Source organism: Bombus affinis, chromosome 6 (assembly GCF_024516045.1).
Source record: "Bombus affinis isolate iyBomAffi1 chromosome 6, iyBomAffi1.2, whole genome shotgun sequence".
In the NCBI taxonomy this organism is placed as follows: domain Eukaryota; kingdom Metazoa; phylum Arthropoda; class Insecta; order Hymenoptera; family Apidae; genus Bombus; species Bombus affinis.
The window spans coordinates 4388905-4409223 of NC_066349.1; the positions used below are offsets into that span (position 1 = coordinate 4388905).

Below are 20319 nucleotides of genomic sequence, written 5' to 3' on the forward strand. Positions count from 1 at the left end.
TATATCGTTTCTATACGATAAATAGATTTACAAAAGTAAATCGTTAATTTTTTTGCCAGTCGAATGACAATCGCGTATTTGGATAGCGGGATTAAAAAATTGATAAAAATATTCGAATAGAATTTCGCTTCCGGAGAACTCATATGTATATGAATATTGCAAATTTTTTAAGTTAAGAATACGAGTATTTCAATGAATATTAATATTATACGGGTCGATGACGTGACGCTAGCGCCATGCGAGCCTCAATTACCAGTTCACGATATACTGCATTCGAAAAGTTCGTAGCGTTTCTACTTTTACGAGTTTCTATCGAATAACGAAACATTCGTACAAATACCGCTCTTGGTTGAATTCTACGAGATATCAAGGATCGGAAATTCGTTGATAAAATAAGTTTCCTGTTTCAGCGAAGCAAAGTTGAATCTCATGTAACCAAAAGAATTTTGTATCGTTGTTATATAATATTGGTATCGTGGCACGTGAAATTGCTAATTTTAGAATAAACGACGATCAACTGCGAGTTATAAACTCTACTCAACCTATATTTTGCTTAGCATATTTTCACGTTGTCCTTTTATATTTCCTTTGTGTAATAAGTTCTTTTTTGTATTGGTTTAACTATTTGTTGAGAAATGAACAATATGATGTTACCGAACGAATTTAGAATATTATTCCTATATGAGTTTAAGCTGGGCCACTGTGCAGCTGAAACAGTACAGCTGCGATGAGAAATGGATACTATACGATAATCGTACACGATCTGGACAATGGTTGGATGCTAATAAAAATTCTAAACAGACGTCGAATTCATCGAATTATGATCGAAAGAAGGTTACGATGATTGTATGATGGTCTGTAAAAGAAATAATTAATTATTCTTTTCTGGAAAAAGGAGATGGCAACATCCTACTGCCAAGAAATTGATTAAGGAATAGCTCGTATTATTCGACCAACGTGGACCTATTTTTCTGCGTGACAACGCTCGACCGCGTATATCACAAACCACTCTACAAAAATTAGCTAAATTAAGATATGAAATGAAATATATACACCATATTCTCTTGTTTCGCCATTTACAGTTTTTAAAAAATAAGATATTCGACATTCGAGAAGTTGCAATCGCAACATTCGAAGAATTTCTTCGCGCCAAAACCACGAAGTTTTATAAAAGTGGAACGTGCTAATCGGAGTCTTATTGGGAAAAGATCGTTAAAACTAATGGTTCATATTTTGATCGAATAAAGATTATATTTTGAAAAATATATTGTTATATCTATTACTATATATCGTTATCTCTTTCGACAAACAAAAACGGCAATTTCATGTGGTACGACCTGTTATCGTACCTCGTTGCGTCGCTTCTACGTACTATACAGCGCGTGTTAGAGTCTCGTCTTAATTCCTGATCGACCAGCCGACACAACTGACCGACCAGACGATGTAACGACGAGAAGAAGGAGAGAAGCGAACGGTGCAGTCGGCGGTTTCTACTTATCGTGTTATATCTGCCGGTGGGTGCCGTTGCGGTTGCATTTGTGGCGTGCTTCGACTTTTTATACGGCCTTGAACGCGGCCGTCCGATCAGAACCAGGACGAGAATACTCGGCTCTGTCCCGAGATAGCCAGCTGTCTCAATCGCGCCTAGTCTTATTCCTCCGCTGTTCGATAACTCGATACATACTCGCGTCTCAACGCGATTTTTCTTCACCAATGCTCTGATTAGACAGAGTAACGCGAGTTATCATGTTGCGCGAAAAATTATATAGTGCTATGTTTCTCGTAGGAAACGAGCTTCTGCGTCTAACGTGTACACTGCGTTGATATCGGAATTCTTGGGAAAATTTATGAATAAGTAGAGGATTATCGTAAACAGATGAATAATTGGTTTGGTTTAGGCAAGATTAGGTGGAATATCGATAGCGTGGCTAATAGGCAATAATAAGCAATATGTTCATTGATTGCTACGCATTTTTTGTTTGTTTTTTTTTTTTTTAAATAGAAATTTCATACATCTTCGCGAGAAATTTCTTCTTTTAATCTGCCTTCGCTATCGTTGGAAGTTTCGTTCCTTTTTTCCCCGTGAACGGTAAATTATGGCTCTTATCGTTTCCCTGATATGGAATATATAGTTCGAACGGAAACCCTTGCTGATTATTCTGTCTGTAGTTGCCGCATATTGCTGCGAAAATATTAACACGCATCGTGTAAAAAAAAAGACAGAGAATATAGTTTTTATAATTGTTACGCAAATACTCACGACGAACACATGTAGCGATGTATCATTTTGCGGTGAAAAATTTAAAAGTATTAAAAAGAAAAAAAAATCCCTCTACGTAACGTGCCCGTGTAAAATGAAAACTATAGATTGTTCCTTTTCGCATCGTAACGAAACTTTACACGTACTTTAATAATAGCTTCTCTTATGTAGAAAGTAATTTGAACAATTTTAACAGAGCGTCACGAAATTTAAAAAGCTGAATTAAAAAGAAGCAATTTTCTGAATCAATTACGCCTATCAGAGAAGTCGTTATAAATCACACGACACCATGATAGTAGAATTGCACCGACTTAAATTAAACATACAAGTATAGAGATAAATGAACTCCTCAATTACGTTAGTTGCAAATGGTACGTGTTTGAAATACTAGAGGAGATACCGAGTGGTTGCTTCTCGAGTCTAAATGGAGTCTGGATATCAATGTGCAAGCCTGCCACCTAAGTGTTCAAATATGTATCTTCTTGAGCCAGTGTATACTAATATAGCCGTATCTATATATAGTCGTATATCTTCTATATGTATTTCCGATTTTCTTTATCTAACGCAATCTAGCAATATCTCGATTTAATTCTGTATATACACACGTGACACGTTGATAAAAGGTTTCTACGTGCGGAGTTTGTCAGGACGTCGGTCTACGGAGATTTGGTGTTCCGTGCGTGAGGTTAGATCGCGCGAGAATACACGAGTTCTGCTCGTAAAAGGCCAGCCGGCGGCTAGCAGGGCGCGGCACAAGGCTCTGTGCTCGCTACTTTTATGAATGAATGCAGTTCGAGTGGGTGTGCGTAGTTGTGACTGCGCCTCCGCGCTTCTCCTTCACGTGGTTTGTGTGTGCGTGTTCCCTGCGTGTTCCTTCATGTGTACAACGTGCGTACACGAAGCCGGGGACACGGAACCCGCGATGATGATGCCCGTTCCGTGGACAGCATTCTGTCGTTGGCCGCGTGGTCGTAGCGCGTCGACACACCTGGAGTATCGCCACCGTTGTTCCGTGTTTCAGACGAGCGAATCTGTTAGATCAGTGTTTCCCAACCATTTTTCGGATCGTGTCTCAGCTGAACGCCTTTAAGATTTTGACGCTCCACGAGCACCAAGTTCTCGAGAGTTGTTATATAAATAGGTACGTGCTTCGAGTAAAATCAAGCACGAGAAGCTCGATTATCGTGATTTACGAGCACGAACAAAAAATTGTGGGAGAGTATTTAGATTATTTAAAAGCAACGTTAACGCGATCGACACTTTTTACTTGCAAAATTATTTCCAAGAAGCAAAATGACCTGTTCACGCTACGTAAGAAGTTATCGTCCGACAAATTTCGAGATTCTCCTGTTACCAGTGGAAAAACACGGAGATGTACCATCTATCAACGTTCTTTCGTAAACAACGAAATGAAAAAACAGAGGAACGAGGCATCTCGATCATCGACTTTTTGCATCACACTCCCTCGAACTCTCCTCAAACTTTCAACTATCACAACAGGTTATACAGCGCTCAAGATTCGCGGGTCTCTCCCTAAAATAGAATTTCCTAGCACCCGCAGCTACGGGAACAATACACAGAAAATAACGACGTAAGGCGAAATACGACTAAAGAGCGTGATAAAGGGTGGAAATTGGCGCGTTCCAGTCAATATTCTTGGTGCCTATCGAATACTACGTATAATTTGAAAGATTCTGGTTCACGTCCATCCTAATAGATTAACACGATATTTCGTAGGAATTCGTAATACAGTCGCCACGAACTTTTCGAATAATCCGATATCATTCGTTGCTGATCCACTCGAACGAGAACGTCTCCTGAGAATCACGTTCTGGCATATGCACTTATGCAGTGGTACACGATCGCCGCCCTCGCGGCGCATGCAACGAGCACGATGGCATCCTGCTCGTCGTAGGCTTGAAACGAGCGCCGTAAATCACAGTGGGACAAGCTTAAAAGTCTTTTAACTCGCTGGCTCGTCTGGCGGACGTGTGGGCCCCATCGCGGGATCGAGATCGGTTGACTTTTCGTGCCTCGTTGCTTTCCACCCACCAGAGCGTACACGCGCACGTGCTCATGCGGGTATATAACTGTACCGTGTGCGGATACACGTTCGTGGAAACCAGCGTTCGAGCCTGTCTTTCACTACAAATATAGTGCTGTGAACGGTCGTGTTCTACCAATGGGGGAAAAAAGGAGAAAAAATCGGTGTAGGCAAGAAAAAGAGGGAGGACAGATAGGAAAACACGTTTGATAGGCGTTCGTGCTAAATTTCGCGAATTCTTGAGATTCCGATATCGGTTCGCTGAGTTTCCTTATGGACGAAGCCAGTATGTGCGACGTGTGATTCATTGCGAAACCGATGTACCCAGTCTTTTGTTTTCTGGCGAGAGAGAAGATATGTAGAATGCGTTTCCACCGTTCTTTCTTCCTCCATTCTTTTTTTTTTTTTTTTTTTTGTCATTTTCAGGAAGTAATTATTAACCCTTTGCACTTCGAATTTTATTTCAATTTTGTTACCAGCAGCTCCCAACGCCTTTATGTGTTTTATTTGAAATTTACTTTAACTAGAAAATAAGACAATTTAAATAAAGAAAGGAAGAAAGAAATTCACTTAAATACCAGTTTTATTCACACTATTGTAGTATTTTGTAATTTTTAAGTGTATGATATATGTTGTAACAATTTCCAGAATGCAATCCTGGTTTTCTTTTTCACGAAAGAAGGTGGGATTGAAAAAATGTCGAGTGGGACTCGACAAAGAAGCTCCTGAAATAAAAACTGATGTCGAGTCACACTCGACATAGGAATGCAAAGGGTTAAATATCGCGTAATCGAATGTTAGAATTTTATCAGAAAAATTGCAATCAGCACACATTTCCTTTGGTTAATGTAATTTTGGTTCTTAATATGTCGCGCATGAATCGAGCGTATCCTATGCCTTAAATCTTATAACGAAAATGTACGATAAATTAATTTACTTCAAATTATTTATTGTATATTTAATTTACTCAAAACTGGAATTTATATCTACACTAGAGATATTTCTTATGGAAGTATACAAATATTTATTGAATTACAGCGGAAATATCCTTCTATAAACAGAGAAGCACCACGTGTTTCCTCGTTTTAAACGAAAATTACAGTTCACCACGGATTAAGGAAAATCATTTTGTAAACGGAAAAGCACTACTTCAAAAGTTTCTTGCTTTTTAATCGGAAATCACAGTTGGCCACGAGTTAACTGAGCGAATGAGTAATTTACGTGGAAGATATTTTATTTCGTGAAACGTTCGATATTAACGGGGTTCAGCCTCGAATCTGATCTCGGTTAATTTCCATTTCTCTTTTACCTCGAAACGGCTGAAGGAAATCTAATCCTGGCATAATTGAAAGTTAAGCTAACGTAAAGCAAAGCAGAGCGATTCATAATTTGATAATACCTAATAGCAGCCAGTGGAACGGCGCTAAGATTCATAAGCAGCGTTCCATGGATACTATGTTTCTTTTTGAACATTGAAACTCCTTATCGAAGAAATTATAGAGTAATGGTACATCTTTCCTTGCCACAGCCTTTAATTTGACGATCTACTAAATCACATAACTGTATTGAATAGAAATTTTATTGGGCAGGTATCTTTTTGTTCATTTATTTTAGATATCCTTTTATAAGGCTTTATTTGAAACGTTTCGCTTATTTTGAACTACAAAATAATCGTCAAATTAGCAAAATATATCGATGATAATTGGAAATCTTTATAGAGAAAATTATTCTTTTTTTCTAAGAAATATCGTAGATGATTTTACATGAACGTAAAGATAACCTGATAACAATAATTAATACATAAATAATTCGATATTATATTTATTACAGTTCAAATCTTAATTTACTAAAATTCCAGAATTAATTGACTATGAAGCTAGCAATAGCAATCCAAAATTGACGATACAGCGAATGATAATTGCTTTATTTTAAGACGAAAAAAGAAGTTGCAAAGACTAAAAGACGTTAAATTAATCTCGAAATGGAGTGTTCAATAACATTGTGAAACGCAGCACGTAGAAAAAAGACCAGGCATTGAAATTACTGCGTTTAAAAAGGAATCGAAAAGGCATAGCTGTGCAATAGTAAGCAAGACAAGCATCCTAGAAGCTGATCAATTAGTTGTCGAGGGATAAATAATGTATCGACGCTCGATTAGATCACGCGTCGCGTTAATTGGACCGCTAATTAATCGAGGTCGATTACTTACCGCAAGGGTGAAACGATATCCAAGTTGAATCTGTGCCAACTTACTTTTCAGAGAGTCCTTTAAAACCAATCGTACTTACTTCTGGACAGCGTCTCGACTTTTTAGTCACCCTTTATATAAATCTTTATCCTATATATTTTTATAAATGTAGTATCGTGGACAAAAGGCCTAAGATATCTGCCGAATCGTAAACAATGTCGCGAGAGCCGCGGCATCGTCGGGTACATCAATGTGTCGTCGATCCTTTTTAAGTGGATAGTTTCGTGGAAAGGGCCCGCGTGACCCTGGCCACGGGCGTTTCGGGACACGTGTCTCGAACGGCGGGAAAAGACAAAGAGACGTTAAAGTCAGTATTAGTTGAGAAGCCGGAGAGAACGGATGCAAAAGGTGTGCAGAGTGTGAATTGAGAAGCGAGAGCGAGCGAGTGTAGAAGCCGAAGAGTGTGAATCGGGAAGTCGAAAGCCGCGTCTGAAAATAAGACGTACGACAGCATTGTAATTATTTCGTTGCTTCGAATATTATTAATTAAATCAAAACATCATTACTTGTCCTTTCCTCTAAGACCCATTAAGATACTACATAAATATCTCTAATTTCAATTCTAGTTGTAGTTTATACAGTTAATATATTCATGATGTCTTCGTGCTTTAATTTTTCTTACTAATTTTTAATTTCTACAATTTAATATTTCTATAACCTTCGAAAGCAATACCGTTCTTTCCCCCTCCCCGTTTTAACAGAAAGACCGACGATATGTAAAATTAAATTTCGAAAAAGACAACGACGTATTAAATTGATAATTCGATAGAAAAATAATCGAACTGCTGTTGAGGTTGAGATTTACGATAAAATCAGAACGAAATCGAATAAAGTAAAGGTAAAAAAAAACTGAAAGAGAGAAAATGAAAGAGGAGAAGAAGAAGAAGAAGAAGGAGTATTAGAAGACGTGCAGTGTATTTCCTTGCATCATGCCAACAGTAAAATTACTATTTCTCTTTGTTCAACGAGACGGTTAATACCGCCTTCTTACGGCACCCACTTTCTTTCCTCTGCTTTCTATAGCAAAATGGCTTTGCCTCGTCTTCTTTTCGCTTTTCTATCCTTGCCTATCATCGTTGTTTTATTCGCCTGTCTCTACTCTACAGACTCACGGCTGTCTGCCGCGTATCTTCTGGTAATTTGCGGAACTCTGGAATCCAGGAATTCCGTTTCAGAAGGTACACTTGTGTGAATATCACCGCGGCTTCAAGGAAATCATCTTGTTTTAGCCAGGATTTTCTTCGTCTGGTGAACCAACCATTGTTTATGTAAAGTTCTTTACAAGACGAGAACAGTTGGCCAGATCTTTATACCTTAGGAAATTTTTAACGATATTCTAAGAATTATGCGCTTGGAATTTTTTTTTTTCACGTTAGCAATAATTTATGAATATCGTTAGCATTAATTTTTAAGTTGTAAGAGAAGTTTAGTTCCAATTTTAATCAATTTTTGAATATTTGTAGGAATTATTTGTACGTTTTGGAAAATACGCCTTGAGCACATTGGATATGTAATCGCTCTTAACTGGTACTTGTTTGAAACTTGCTACGTTTAGTCTGTCATTGAACTTTGAATGTTTTACTAGAACAAGCTACGACATTACATAAAGTTCGAAGTTGCACAAAGTTATAAGTGAAAGGCGTTATTCGAAGTGTTCGCGGTAGTTGGCTATTTATAGCGTATTATTAAGTATCATTTTTCTAGAGTAATTTTTCTAAAAACAAATTATTGTAGAAACGTAAGTTAATGTAGACTTTAATGCACCAAAATATTTCTGTTTCTAAATATTTCCAATTATATAATATTTACATTATATAATGTAGAATTTTATCTCTTCCAATAACAATATCCTACTTCGTAATCCCATTTCACAATCCCGAATATAATCCGTAACCGTGAGAACAAGATCCTTCAAATTCGCTTGCATAGAATTTGAATAAGAAATAATCGTTGTCACGAAACATCGTATTTCTACATGGTATTATTTATTGTAGCATAGGCAGCTTGTCCTTATTTCTGTCTGCTGGCTCGTTCGAACGTTCCTTTCTGAACTATGGTGCAAATGTAAACGTCCCTCGACTAGGGCGATGATCTAAGGAGCATCGATATTACGAGCCAACTTCCGGGATTCTGATGGAGATACAATTCACGAGGCGCAGAGGCGTGGGCGATACGCATAACTCGTGAGAGTCTTTTGTCGGATAATTCGTGTATGTAGTACGTATAATCGTTAGGAATGGACTTAAGTACGTCGTAAACAGTTTCGTCTATTAAGTATTATAGTAACACTGCATGAGAATCTGTACCTAAGTGTATAAATCGATGTTAAATTGATAATCAAAAGCAACATTTAATATGTTTCGCATGGAACCGCTCGATTATGAATCTTTATTACAAAAAAAAAAATTTAATCTTATAGAATCACTAGACCATAAATTTAAATAATTATAGCAAACGTTTAAATAAATCCTATTTATCGTTCATATCGATCGTACTGGATTTGATTCGAAATTGTAAGTACATATTGAACTTGATCCCATCACTAGTATCCTGCAAACGTAGAGAGTTTAATCGTCGATCTTATCGTCCTCGTGTTACACGCTACGTTGCGATTAACCATGGGGCACAATCTGGCCGACAGTTCCAGGAATTTCGGTATTTCTAATAACAAATTGCGTTGTCTTATCAAATCTCAGAGTTGTCCGTCGTTACTGATCGGTCAATTAATTTTCACCGCAGGAATCGCATGCGTGATACCATTCGAGAAATTATATAAACGTGCGGTTTAAAAGGAACACATTTTTTTAACTAGCCTTCTGTAATCAGAATTTTGTATATTTATATGGAGGAAAAATCGATGGGAAAAATACGCTTGGTGCAAGAGAAGAAATAAAAACGACGATCAAAGCGCAAAATGAACGAAAAGATTGATCAAAAAATAATCAACTCTCATCGAGATCTAGAAAACGTAAAAATGAATCATCGTTGTTGAAAGTCGTATTTTTTCGAATTCTCCTCGAGTTTCTCACAAATTTACGATTCTCTTTAGAGAAGAATTTCTTTGTTATTTTCCTTGAAGATATATGTACCTACTGCAAATACTGGAAGTAAAATTTCCTTTCTCCAAACGTAGAAAGAAATCACAGCATATCTCGACTATTTAAATGCTCCCAAACACTTTCGCGGGAAAGAAAAAGCGAGCAATGATAATTTGGTTTCTCTTGGGAGTTTCAAAATCCATCGTCATCCACGACAACTCATCTCATCAAGACATCAAGTCAAAGGGGATCTTCGTGTCTTGTTTCAGGCGATCTAACCTAACCTTGCACTCTGTGTCGAGTATCTCAGTGTAGGTCCAGTTCAATATTCAAAGTATATACTTTCCAACGACAGTTCGAAGCCGGTTTTACTCGAAGGCTTGCAACGTTAAAAGCAGTCTCTTTTCTTCCCTGTCTCCTTTATATTCCTGTTTCCTCCTCTGCTGGCCATCGGTACGCCGCGATTTCTCCTCACCCTTCGATGAAATAATAGGCGGAAGTGGTCCGCTTTGCCAGCGGTCTCTCCATTTTCTTACGTTCGTGTTCAAAGGCAATCGAACTTTCTTCTTATTCCATTGCTTCGTTTGTGTCACGTCTATAGTAATCTGCCAAATGTCTCCTCAGCAAATTGCAGAAAGAAGCACGTATACAGAAAATAAAAAACAAAGAGAGAAAAAGAAAATAAATATATTGGGTAGCACGAAAAGATCGTACCGTTTTTATTAAAAGCATCTGTTCAATAAAGAAACGTTCGAACAAATATTGCTACTTGGAATGAAGTATCTCGATGAATATGAGTACCGTAAGCATCAGAAACACGATACTAACGCTACGCGAATGATAGCTAGCAATGTACAATATATTGTACATGTATGCCTTCCTGCAATTCCTAATTTGTTTCTTGTTTGGCAGATTTTATCAATCAAATGCCTGTGGCAAAATGCGATAAGACTGAACTGAACGATAAAGTCGATCATCATAGGTGGGCATATGTAAAGCGGTTGCTGGAAAACGCGATATCAGATGTACGAGCAACCGCTGCCAGCATACCGCAAGTCACACGTTCTAACATTGTTCATATCAGGCCAAACCACTTGCTACGATGTTCGTTCATGTGGGATTGTCATTAGTTTCCGTGTGTTATCCGCGGAAAATTCTAACGATTGCTATAAAATTATTTCGGGGAAAAAATGCGTCTTAGCGTTCGCCAACTTATTACCTACGACATTAATCGTTCCAATTACTTTTAATTGGAACTTTTTCTCGTCGAAGTTACAAAATCTTTCCAGTTTATGTTACGCTTTGAAATGTTTTATAACGTTAGCTTATGTTTCGTCAAAGTAACTCAAAGGACGCATTATTGCAATAATAAGAACGTATTATTGCAGCTGAATTATTTATGCAAAGCCGTTATTAACGGTAGCATTAAGTAGAGATATCGAAATGACACAATTTCGTTATAAATGTCATGATAAATGTTTGACGAACGCTTGTAAAGGACTATGAGTAATTTATGCATTTACGAAGCGCAACATCTTGCGTATCCTTGTATCCAAGGCCTCTCGATGAGCACTGAAGACGTTGTTGAAAGACAGGCAAGGAGAAGTTGAATATCTTGTTACGAGGCATATCTAAAATATATACATTTCGGCAACAGGTACTTTACTTACGAATAACTCGAGGTATAATAGGCTTTGAAACGTAAATCGACTTGATGAATTTCTGACATTAATTAGCTGCTACTGCTACTGATGGGGGCTGAGCAAAGAATTTATAGTTCTGGGAAATGAACGTCCATTCGTGATTACCGTATTTTCGTTTCAATGCATGCTGCGCAATATTTTCATAAAATGTTTACTTTGACAGTTCTATAAATCCCTATTCGCAGGCTTTGCACATAAAATACCACAATTCTAATAAAGCATCGTACAATAACACGTGTCTTCATCAACATTAATTTTCTTCCTTTCGGAATTGTCTATCTATAGAATATTCTATGAAACACATTTTTTTTTTTTTTTTTTTTTTTTTTTTTTTTTTTTTTTTTTTGATTACAAAACGTCATAATATTTTCGTTTCCCAGCCGCTTTTTGTTAATGTTCCATTCCTCAGTACGCATAACAGTGTTGAATAGATATAAAATCAGCTAGCGGAAGAATATTTTTCTTCGTTTTTACTATCCATTGTCATCCTCGTTCGAAAACATCTACTGATTTCACACTGGTTTCTAACCAAACGTGTGTTATATTCAAATATACAAATATTTTGCTTGTCGGAATTAATTGCACCGAATGTTACCATAAGTATACAAAATTATTCAAGTAGTATGTTTTCCATACCGAACTTACCACGTGAAACAATCTTCATTCGTTATAAAATGATAAAATCCTATCATCATACAGTTTATCTACTTACTTCAACGTTTGTTATATAAAGTAAATACAGAATTTTACTTTGTTATTTAAGTTTAGCGGAATTTAATACCTTCGTCAAATTTTATTTTGTTAAATTCAAATTCTATCAAGTTCTGTAATACAGTTATCTATATTTTATTACAAAATTTTAATTTAATAAATCTTACGTACCTTGATAATCGATCGTATGAAATGTTGATTCTACCAAACTTCATAATAGAATTTCTGACAATTTTCTCAAAATACTCCCATATCTCCATACTTCTTGTAACCATTCAAAATCTGTATCACCAAGCAATTTTAGCGATAAACTTCGCTCGAAGAATCCACATAACATACGCTCAAACATGACCTCTAACTTGCCAAGAGTTACCATATCATATCTTACGTAACTTGAACTCAAACATACGAAGCGATTCTGCAAGCAGTTATCCCTCGATCCTTATTACACCTGCACAAACTTTGTGGAAATCTTGTACTCCGACCAACTGTGTCTACTATTCTCCATTTCGTTATTACCAGTCGAACAGTCGAATCTAAATTCGGTTGTACGACCTTTCGATCGGCGACAAATAGGCACGAGCCTAAAAGGTCGCGATAGGTTGGGTTCGGTTCATGGTTGTGTCGCTTCCGGAGCTTCATCTTGGTCGAGCATTCGGTCAGATCCCAGAATGGATCTCGGCCACTCGGCCGGGTCAGGTCCTTTGAACCGACCTGGTCGCGAGCGCACACACCTGCACCACTCTCTAATCGAAAAAAGTAGAAAAAGAAGAAGACGTACGACTGTTCATGTTTCGCATACAGAGACTCACAAAAATAGTGGAACATTTATAGAAGCGTTTCGAATTTTAAACTTTCGCGATGATTAGATGACATACATTTCTGGTTCTTCGGATTTCGATCTTGTTTTTACCAACAGCTACGTAACGAACAAGTGTGTTACTTTATATTTAGAAATTGTATTTTATTCACTGGCGCTAATGAGACAATTATCATGATTATATAATTCAAGTGAATATCATGATTATATTGGTAAAATTAAAAATAAACCTAAGAACGCGTTCATATAGAAATTACAATGTATTCACTGTATACAGTATAAATAATAGTGTTAAGCTTAAAATAAACGTCAAAATTGGTTCCTCTAAATATCGTGGCTTATTATAGCGAGTAAAAGAAACAGTACTGTAGTGTCCTGGCCGCTTGTCATCCAATTTGACATTTTAATGCGTCGTTGTTACAAAATTATCCCAAACATTCAAAAACGTTTTCGTGATTTTTGAGTTATGTCATTATTGCGGTAAATGAGCGATATATGATGTATATAAAGAAAATGTATATAAAGTCATTGAGTCATGCATGCATATATATGTAGATAATACATAGGATGGTGTAAATTTGCAACAAGGTCACTTGAAGCTGCGTCGAAGATTTTCCATGTTTTATTTTTTTTACGGTTCGCGCGCCGCTGTTATTCAACGAGGGCGTTAACGAGATTTGATTTTTGAGCGCGTACCGCGTCTTTGATGTTCGGCTTACCGAGCCGGCTTAACTATCGATTCGTTTCAGTGTTTGTGTTTTGGATAGCCGCAAGTGATAGCGAACAGTATTTTCGTAGGTGGATCTGGGCCCTCAACTAATATAATATTAGTACGTGAAACTTTAGACACAAGTTACAAATTACCAGTACAACAAGTTTGATAATAGAACGAAGATTGATGTTTTATAAATAAATTTTATAAATTACAAGTCATTTCATCATCATAAATTGCAAGTTATTATTCATAACAAGCACCTACATAGCACCTACATAAATATCATATTCTACTACATCAACGGAACACAGCTTTCACTCGACATTATCTTCCTATAAAAAATAAAAAGTTTTCACTCATCTTTAAATTCCTTCTATTAGACGAGAGGATAGAAAAATATTTATCGCGATAAATATAACCGTAAGAATCAGTATTCTGTCGAGAACACCGACGAGAAATACAACGTAGTGTTGATGTATCGATGTATCGGTGCACAGCGAGGGAACTGCAAAGTTCTCGTCTGAAACCACAGCATCGAGAGTTCGTAAACCTCGATGTGCCGTAAACTCGGCCCTGAATACGGAGCTTCTAACGAGCCACGATACGGATCCCCTTCCGTGATTCCCAATACAAACCAATTTTTCTCAATGAACCGCCGTCGATAATAGTTCGTAATTTCTTTCACCGATTTTTCTCTTTTCTTATTCGAGAGTCCAATAATCATTGGACGATTTCAGAGAGTCTTTTGCCAGTGGTCATAATTAGGTGCTTTCCATGTATATAATATTATCGTACTGTTTTTAGTGAAAACGTTTCATCTGATACTGTTTCATCTTTGCAGAAAATTATTGTCAACATTTTTCATGTTCTAAGACAGGTCATATTGTACAGGTTGTTACGCAATAATGACTAAATAATGAAAAATACCGAATAATGAAATGATTAAACTTTTGTTCAAAATTAATTTTTATCGTTAGATCTCGATGACACCTAATATGTTAATACCAATACTACTGCTAAATTATAGTATAATTATTCAATCGCCTAATTCAAACTTTCAAAACCTAACACCCAACTTTCAAAACTCTCGTGCTATGAAATCAAAGATTCAAAATCAAAGGTCATCATTCTCTATACAGAAGTGCAGTGAAATGTAAACCATGTAAAAATAGATATCTGTCAATCCTAATTACACCCAGCCTACGCTACACGTATGCAGATTCAAATAATCGATCAAATATCAAAGCTTGCAAACTCCGAAACCTCGAGACCAAATCAAAGTTCACCGTTCCTTCTCCCAATCTCGAAATGTAAATATCTCTTAATGCCATCCTAACCGCGCCAAATCTGTTACCGACCTATACTATCTTATACACCAAGTGAAACACCAAACGACATAACTGCGTAGAATTGTACGATACATGATACAGTAGTACGAAGACTAGCGTAGATCGAAAGAAGAGACATCTCTCAAGCTGCATAAACCTGCAACGAAAGTTGTCATTCTCTGAAAAATTATCTCAAAATCCAAATATGTATCGCTCAATCCCATATTAACCACGCCAATCCTACAAATACTAAGCAACCTATCCTACACTTGTAACAAGAGTCGCGAAGAACGCCAGCTAGCCAGTATATCTGCGTAACATCGTACCATACACGTTACACAGAATCATATAGCGTGGATTGAAGGATCTCTCGGAAGGCATCGTCGGCCCCGAAAGCTCGTTGGCTGTCGTAGGAAGCGCAGACCGAGCATACCATCCAGTCTGGCCGCCTGGCTGGCTGGCCAGCCGGTCGATCAATATTGCCATGGCTACGACGTGCAACGTGGAGGAGAAAGAAGAGAGGAGGCGGAGTAGGTGGCGGCTGGCTGGCTGGCTAGAGAGAAACACGGGGCGGAGGGGTAGTTGCTCATATTCCGGTTACACACGAGAGGGTTGAGAACCAGGTCTGATTCCGGAACGCTGGCGTGGAGTGGGGAATGGTGGAGGGGCTGGATGTACGGAGGTTACAACGTAGTAGTAGAAATACGTACTGCTACGTCACGAGACCTACACCTTGCCCCACCATGCCAGCCACCGCCGCGTTCTACTCGAGCGATTCATGACGACGTAGAAACTGCTGCTGCGCTTCTCTCGCTCGTCTGCCGCGGCGACGTTGCCTCGAAAGAAACGCTGACACCACCCGGCCCCTTTCTTCCCAGATATACACTCGAAACACGATCGCGAAGACACGAGTAAGAGTAATTCCGACGTTGTTTGAACAGTGGTCGATTTATGTTGGTATATAGACGAATGATTTAGAGAAGATAATGATTAGACTGCGGATATTTATAAAGATTATGCAGATTTATTTTTGGGAATATAATTTAAGAAATGTAATAATGATTTATATATTGGGTTGTGGGTTCCTTGCGGCTATTTTCATTGTTTTCTTTCACGCTGGCTATGTAATTTTTATTTTTTATCGTATCATGAGGATATAGAAATGATGATAAATGTAGTAATTGTATTATGAACGCTTTTACTTCTATAAGTAATTTCTTGATGGATTTAGCAATACACCTCTGGTATTTTAAAATATTACGATTATAGAACAGTTTGGAAATATTTAATTTTAGGAATAATTGCAAACCAAATTAACCTAAAGCTGCCGTCTATAAGAACTTTGCCCATTTACATACTCGTCATAATTGCACTGCCAACGACAAAACCATATAATCAAAAATATCCCCGCTTTCCACTACAAACCATTAACAATCTCTCGAATCTCTTACTTCGTTATTTATCTAATGACGCATAATTTCCAATTATGCATAACCACACATTTCTAGAAGAAATTTCCCTAACTTCTTGCCAATAAACGTAAAAACGTAACAGATGTAACGTCTAAACGGAAGAAAACAAGTGCCGGAAAGAAATTACATTCGAATTAGATTAAAATTGGCATAGCAATTTGTAGGGTTGTATAATGGTTTCCGCGCGTTTCGAGAGTCGCTGGCCAGCTTCGTTAAATATTATTTATCGTTTCAATTTGGTTGTAAATGGATCACGGTTGGGTTTATGGCTTTCTCGAGGTAAGGAAAGCCAGAGTGGCCACGGTGTATCGAGTTGCGCACGCGCACCACGCGATTCTCCGCCACGATAATATTTCGCTACTTTGTGGCGAATAAAATCGCGACAGGCTCTCCGTTACACTGTTGAAAGTTGTCTCCGCGTGTGACACATGCACTACTCGGCTGATTTTTCTTGTTTCGCTTCCGCATAGAAGAGAAACGAACGACCTACGCGTAATCCATGGCATACAATGATCCAACAAACTCGTACGATGCATTGTTGCTAGAAGCTATATTTGCTAGGTTAGAAACCAATTCCTACTAACAATAATTTACAGAATTTAAACAGGCATCATTTATCTTGCTTGAAGAAATGAAAAATAATTCGTTTCTGGACTTCTTTTATCTGTTCATGGACAAATACACTACGATAGTATCTTAAAATGTAAATTAAAATAAAATTAAGATTACAGAACAAAATTAATGCTAAAACACACCACTGACCATAAATTCTCAAGTTTCTACTTTCGATATCTAAAATTAGCGCTTTGATAATCGTGTTAATTTTGCAATTTCGTTGTACATTTTCCAGCAACTATGTTATACCGAAGTCAGCGGTGGAATCGATTCTTCGGTTGAACAATGTTGATTGCCGCATTGTCTTCCAGTGAATGTTCGTTCGGAAGCGGAGAACGAACAGGGGAGGTTTCGAAGGTAGATGCACGCTCGTGACTGATATCCATATTGCAACAATATAAAGGGGGAGAAACCTAAGTTGCACGCGCGTTGGCGTGCAAGAAATTCCCCTTTTCCGTTCCTCGTGCTTCGCAACGTAGATATACGTAGATATACTCGATTACTGCTACATTGTCTGTCGGCTACCAAACGAAAAAGAATAAGAAAAAAGTTTGATATGATCGTTTTTTAAGGCACAAAATAATAGGTTGAATGAAATGAACTGCGCTTAGTAGCTGATTCATCTAGAACAGGGAACTCGGGTAATTAGAAAATTATTACGTTGCAATATTTGGCAAACGTTAATAGTAAAATTGGCAAAAATTAAAATTAATATTACGTTTGAAAATTGACTTACAATTTACGAGACAAGGATTTGATAAATTAAGGTTAGAACTGTCGAATTTATTCAGTGTTATATTCTGAATGTATTCTAAACGAAAACGTTTGTCTCAAATGTATGAAAAGATTGGTATCCGTCAATTTATCTTTTAAGAATGTAATATTACACAATAAATAGATAACGTAAAGTATATAACTGCGTAATAATCTCAAGACGGACACATCCGATGTTCTATATGCATACACTCAGCTGGAACATACGCTGCGTCTATAGGAAGACTTCGACTTCCTTTGTTTCACGGTTGGCCGGCCTGCGAAAGCAGAACATGCACTATTGTACTACAAGCTGCAAGAAAACTATATACAACATACATTCTACGTAGACTGTAAGTCGATGAGGGAGAAATCGATTGATTATGTAGCGAAACGCGTGGCGTGCCAACTCATGAACCTCGAACCTTTTGTGATCGATCGATTCTCCTTCACTGTTGCAACCCACGCGAAAACTTGCCGATTTGTTCGAACTGTGTCCTGTTCTACCTTCGACCCGTTAGTTTCTCTGATTTAACTGCAATCTCATGGTTTTTTTCTTTCATTTATAGAGCGATCATGAGACAAACGTATCTCGCTCCCTCACAAGTCTCATAATTTTTATTTTTATATAATATCTCAGAAAAGATTAAATTTTTGTTATTCTGTTGAACGAGTGGTACACAAAATGTATTTATCATTGATCATAATGGTTCCTTAATCTTTTATCAACGAACACACAAAATTCAGAACGTAGTACACATGGTAACTGCGTATAAACTTTGAAGCGACTCTCGAGCGCAAATGACGAGTGTTTGGAGTAGAACAGACGAGATCGAGTGGCTGCTTGTATTTGAATAGATTCCAGAAATGCACTGTAAAGTTTCGAGCACAAGAAGATACATAGCATGAGATAGTTTCAAGAGCGTGGTGCAATCGAGCAAACGAATTTAGTCAGTTTCGAGAGTCATAGGGTTTAATCAGTCCTTCATCCTCCATTTCTGTGCCATCAGAACATTGTTAATCGTCTTCTTCTATGCTGTGTTTCGTTATGTAACATAATCAAAACGCTTCTGTTATTAATATGTTATAACGATAATACGATTTCGAGGTATTTTCATGCTAACAACAAGGATATCATAAACAAGAATCTGAAAATGTCGCCATAAGAAAGAATTCCAGAGGATTTATGTTTGAAAAGCGTTCATATGTTAGATAAAGAAAGATTTGGGGTCGTTGCTTACACCATCTTTTCCATCCTTAGTGTAAGCAGAATATGCTCCTAAATTTTGGTCAGCTGTTTTTCTCGTGTATCTTACATGTACAATATTTTTGCTGCGAATATATTTAGAACAAGAATATTTGTTACAAAGATTATTTTCTAGTTTCTAGCCAAGTGCGTTAGTAGTAAAGTAACTGGGACTATACTGGAAGGCCACGCGACTTCGACCCAGAAGTTAACGTGTTAATTGTTCTTTAAATAAAGCTTATGTTCTTCCTAGGTTGCAACTTTTGCTTTAACTTCTAAGTAGACTAGACTACGTGTATCGTATTTCGCGGAGCGTGCATCTTGTTTCTTTTTAATCAGACGAGAAGAAGGCAGGGGATACGACATTCCATAGTAGGCGGATAGTCGATGTTTTTGTTTTCGCTGGCATTTATTATTATTGTGCAGGGTAACCTACTGTCTTCTACATCGCTTCTATTATCCAAGAAGCCGCATTTGTCGTGTCATAATTCGCGTACACATTGAACGTAGTACGAGTATTCGTACGTGAGTGCAACGTACGCGATCCTGGAATTGGTATCGAGATGAAAAATTAAAAACTTGAATCAACGAAAAGCTTGACATTAAATTCTTAAATTGAATAAAATCATAATTTTTTAAACTACATTTATACCGGATATCGTGGCATTTCCTCGTGAAACAATACTCTGGTATATTGTATAAGTATAAATAAGAACTAGATATGTGAGAATATTGACAAACTGGATTTCCTAGTTAATAAATTAATTTTATTAAATCAAATAGAAAGGTCATTTTGAAAGTGTGGCTTATCGCATCTTTCCCTTGTAGTCTCCAAATGGTGTGTTTATAATATTACTTAATGTATTTTTAATCTTCGTTGCTTAAGATACTTCTGATTTATGAGAAAATTACATAAACATTCGTCAAGAGGGATTTCAATTACCCTGGAATGTTACGCAGATGCGTACGAAGCTCGAGTGCAACGATTGCTTGAAACAACAGACGTAATTGCGACGTTACGTTCCTTCCTTTCACATTTCCTTGCCGAGATTACTATTATTAAGAATAAAAAGCACACGATTTTCCTGCGAACATTTTATATCACACGACACGGAAGTTTCGAAAAAACGAGAAAAATTCAAGTATAAATGTACGATATAGAGAAAAACATGTAGTTCTCTAGAGCCAATACTCGCAAACCATTTCCGTTCGATAATCCAAGTAAACGGAGAAAGTAGTAGATACGTAATTTTCTCATTTAATTTATATTACTCGGCAGCATTCCTCTAATTTAAAAAAAAAACATGGCTATTTTATTTAAAAAATTAGATTATTATATTATATATATAAAATTAGATTACATCAA

General features: G+C 37.2%; 1 protein-coding gene across 3 annotated transcripts in view; it reads left to right on the forward strand.

The window, feature by feature from the left end:
- Positions 1-20319, forward strand: part of LOC126917730 (helix-loop-helix protein 11) — a 160146-nt gene that overhangs the window by 47874 nt on the left and 91953 nt on the right. The window lies entirely within an intron of this gene.